Here is a 5,097-nt window from a genome sequence, read left to right as displayed (position 1 = left end):
GGTCAAGGACTACAGCCTTCAATATGGATTGAAGCTCAATATCAAGAAAGCAATGATTCACACTACTGGGCCTATTGGCAGCATCATGATGGATGGTGAAGAGACTGAGATTGTTCACCAGCTATAGTTTCCTTGGCTTCACAAAACATTCTTGGTAACAGCATCCAGGAATTTTAAAGACATATTGTGACGGGAAAATCTGCTGTCAGAAACCTCTCCAAAGTACTAAAGAGCAATGATGTCAGTCTGGAGACTAAGGTATGCCTGATACAGGCCATAGTCTTTCTAATCACTTGCTATGCGTCAGAGACCTAGATAATGATTAGGGCTGAAAGAAGGAGAATTGATGTCTTTGAACTGTGGTGCTGGAGAAGATTATTGAATATACCATGGACTGCAGGAGAACAAACAGGTTTGTCCTGGAGATGGTGAAGCCAGGTTGCTCCTTGAAGGCAAGGATTCTGAAGCTTTGTCTGACATACTTTGGACCTGTTGCAAAGAAGAACTAGTCCTTGGAGAGGGATGTTATGCTTGGAAGGGTGGAGGGACAGCGCAGGAGAGGAAGACCCTCGATGAAATGGATCGGTTCATTAACTGGGGTAATGGAGGTAGGTATGTCAGAGTCAATAAGATTGGCATAGGATAGCGCAGGGTTTAGGACTGTTGTACATGGGGTCACTATGAGTCGCAGGTAACTCGATGGCACAGAACAACTACAAACATTTTGTTATGCATTCTATTCCTTCCAAACATTGATTCACCATCTATCTATTTTGTTTTATAACATGAATTACAATAGCCACAATGTAATTTTATCTTTTCCACATCCTCCTTGTAATGTTTATTTCCATTAATACCTGTCTCCCACCCCTTCCTGCCTTTGGGCTTAATCCTTGAACAAATGATATGCTTTGACTTTGGTTCTTCTAAAGAGTGAGCACCTCCTGGTAAAATAACTCTGATTTTGACCTTCAGTAAATGCTAGTAAAAGTTTAAGCAGAACATTCAGAATCCAGGCAACTTGTGGGTGTAGAGTCAATAGTAGCATCAGAAGCAGGCATGTGGGTAACTAGTGTGTAAAGAAACACCTGCTTTACTCCTGCACTGTGATTGCCACCAGCATCCTCCTGTTCGGTGAGATCATGACAAGTGAGTATGCCTTCTCCGAAAGGTTGAACTGAGACATCCATAGTCCCATCTGAATCATGAAGATTCTACAGATAGTCTATAGAAATTTTAGTCCATGCTTGAGGTGAATCTCAATGGAATTTTCTGGTCTCATATTCAAACAAGGGACCACAGTTACCTGTCCAAATTCCAAAGTTCTGAAACTATAATTACAGTATATTTAAATTTCACTGAAGTTTATATACATAAAACCCACTGTCATCATAGTGACTCTCCATAGGGTTTCTGGGGTTGTAAATCTTTATGGGAAGAGATTGCTCTTCTTTTTCTCAGTGACAGGCTGGTGGATTTAAACTTCTGCTTTTCTGGTTAGCAGTCTGATATATTAGACACTATGCTACTAGTCACTATGCAGCTATGTACTCACCTCAATGTTGCTGTTGTTGTTATGTGCCGTTAAGTCGCCTGCGACTCATAGCAACCCTATGTACAACAGCCCTAAACTCCACTCTGTCCTGTGCCAATCGCACTGTCTCTGACACTCCCATCCCAATTATCCCAGTCACTGAATCAATCCACCTCATAGAGGGCCTTCCTCTCCTGCGCTGTCCCTCCACCCTCCCAAGCATGATGTCCCTTTCTAAGGACCGGTCTCTCCTCACAACATGTCCAAAGTATGTTAGACGGAGCCTCAGAATCCTTGCCTCCAAGGAGCCACCCGGTTTAACCCTCTCCAGGACAAATCTGTTTGTTTTCCTAGCAGTCCATGGTATTCTCAATACTCTTGTCCAGCACCACAGTTCAAAGGCATCAATTCTCCTTCTATCCTCCTTGGTCATTGTCCAACTCTCTGATGCATAACAGGTGATTGTGAAGACCATGGCCTTTATCAGACGCACCTTAGTCTCCAAAGAGATACCATTGCTCTTAAGCACTTTGGAGAGGTCCCTAACAGCAGACTTTCCCATGGCAATGCACTTGTCCCTAATAGCAGACTTTCCCATGGCAATGCGCCTTTTAATTTCCTGGCTGCTGGTGCCAAGACTGTTGACTATGGAGCCAAGCAAACTAAAGCTGTGTACAATCTCAATCTCTTCACTATCCATCCTGATGCTGCCAATTAGGACCTAACAATAATAACACCACATGTCACTGGGCTCCTTATCCACATAAAACAAGACTTTTAAACCACTGAAGAGGTAGTTTTCCCTTCAGCTGCAGTGGCTGAAAAGAATATGTTAAATAAACATATGTTATCTATCTTGTTAACAAATATTCTTCATAAACTATGTTCTAATAGTTGAGTATTTTCGTAAAGAAATATTTTAATTAATACAACAGTTTTGTACTCAACTTTAAATTGTTCCAATAAATGCACCTAAGTAAATAAGTTTTTAAAGCATCTCTCTTTCATCAGTATTCATTCCTGCGGACACAACTGAGGACCCCACTGGACTTTTTCCATGATTTTGAGATGGCCTTGCTAAAATGCTACCACCCCTCCCCCATTATCCCTAGGAAAATGAAGTTTATACTCTGTTGCAGGTGTAAAGATGGGTGAACCTGGAGGCAAGGAAGTGAAAGCTGCTTGTACAGATGGGGGGGGCGAAATTAAGATAAAGTGAAAAATGGCTAGAGACATGGTGGCCAAGAAGCTAGGGTTAGCGAAGATTCAGCTGTCCATGTTTTCATGCATCTGCACCTTTCCTTATGCTAAAATGTTTATGCCAGACCCTTTTGTATTCACTTTTTTCTGATCTAAATTATGGTTCTATCTCCTGTTACCACAAAATCTATTTTACAGCTGGTGTATTTCTGCATTCCTTGAAGGTGCATGTGTGTATCACATCGCTTTGTTTGCCTCTTAAGGGCTTTGCAGCTGCTGATAATGAATGTGCAATAATTATGAAGCTGAAACCTTAAAAAAAAGGAGTACCTAGAATAAAAAGAAATTACAGACTTCTGGACCACTGAATGGAATGGAGGAAATTGTCCAGCTAATTATTTTTAATATAATATCAGAAGTCCCCCATTTTAATTGTTTTGTTTAATGAATAATTTGTATTTTAAAGGGATCTTTATACTCTGCAACTATCAATCTAATAAGGTTCTGAAGACATTGTACATTCTCTCTCTTCAGGCCCTGCCATATCTCTCTCTTTCTCTCACTTGTACACACACACACACACACACGAGCACCTGCAAGCAGCAACAGGGCCTACGAGAGAGGATTACAAACTTACTGCCCTGCGTTAGGACGATCTCTCATCTTTCCAAGCTAACCAGGAGCCAGAGGAAGAGAAGACCCAGCCTGCAGGCGTGCACCACTAGGCAGCTGGATGGCCACCCCATATCCTAGCATCACCCATCTCATGCTCTTTCCTCTGGCCTCAGGGCTGAGACAGACCGACAGCTGCATACCTGGTGCCAAGCTAATGCCACAGGGGACCCAGCAGGAATGCAAAAATCAGCCTGTCCTCCCAGAAAGCTTACAGCTGGGAGTCTACACTTGCTAACCATTCAAGCCTGAGTCTTCACACAGCCCCAATTCAACTTTCAGCCAGACAATAAAAAGACTTAGAAGGTGAACCATAATACTAGAGGGCAATGCACACATTACAACAACATTTTCCAAGAGATAAAACTTTAGAAGGCAGGCAGATATAGCAGGACAGATGCAAATGGCAAACACAGGGATGAGCTGGGGAGAATGCTTTACAGTGGTTTGTCATCGATGCCATGAAACGTAATTTGTTTACTTTTTGAATGGAAAACCAATTTCATTTAAATTACAACAGAAAGGATTTTTTAAAAAAAATAATAATTATTTGCTTCCAGGAAAAAAAGGCAGGATGGCACTATCCTATTTATTTGGAATTGCAGTAGAACCAGAACTCTATCTAAATTAATTGTCCAATTAATGACACTTACTATGAAGTGTTCAAATTGTTTGAATCATGCTCAGTGAAAAGCCTTCCAAAACGTATTACATATTTGTCTTATTCAGTGGAACAGTCTGGGCATAATTTAACCTTTTCCTGATGACATGGAGTCATCACTATGAATATCCTCGTCTACTTTGCGTTGTTCTTAACTCTTTCTTTCCACATCTGGCTGTCAGCTGCCACTGCTCACCCACAGTTAATGAGCCCGTCTCTTCCAACCCTCGCAGCTCCCAGCTAATCACCGCTAATAACAGCAAAAGCTGCACTGATCCCTGTTACATGCCAGGCTCCGCACTAAGTGCTTTGCACGGATTAATTAATTAAATCCTCACAACAGACTTCGAGGCAGGTATGATTATAATTCCCGAAGTACAGATGGGGTAAGCAATGCCCAGAAGGGTTAAATAATCTAAAATCACACAGCAAGCAAGTCAAGTAGCAGAACCAGGATTTGGACCTAGATCTGCAGGTCTCAAGAATTCAAAGTCTTTAGAATATCAGTGTCTTTCAAGCACTGTTTCAAAAGGAAACACAATTAGAAACACCTATTTCTATCATTAATTACCAAGGAGCTCTGCTGGTCTAGTGGTAAGTAATTGCATTGTCAACTCAAAGAGAAGCACATGGTTCAAAACTGCCAGTTGCTCTGTGGGAGAAAGGAGGACTGAAAGAAGGTCCTGTGATGCGGTTTACTGCCACTGAGAACCGACTGGAGGGTCAGCTATGAGTTGGTTATACCTCGATGGAACATAACAATAGTATTATCACACAGGCTCATACATATCTATAATAGAATCAAAATTTCCAACGTCTGTATTATGGAATGCACTCTGAAATTCTATTGTATTCCACCATTATGACTAGTGTAGACTGTGGCCCCTGAAATTATTTCCCAGCCACCACTGGACCAATTGGCAGCGTCAGGATGGATGACGAAGACATTGAGAGTGTTCACAGCTTCAGTTTGCTCGGCTCCACAGTCAACACTCTTGGCACCAGCAGTCAGGAAATCAAAAAGCGTATC

Source organism: Elephantulus edwardii, unplaced genomic scaffold (genome assembly GCF_000299155.1).
Source record: "Elephantulus edwardii isolate Elephantulus edwardi_28Jun2011 unplaced genomic scaffold, EleEdw1.0 scaffold00016, whole genome shotgun sequence".
Lineage (NCBI taxonomy): Eukaryota > Metazoa > Chordata > Mammalia > Macroscelidea > Macroscelididae > Elephantulus > Elephantulus edwardii.
The sequence above is the reverse complement of the archived record's forward strand: the minus strand, read 5'-3'. Positions refer to the sequence as shown.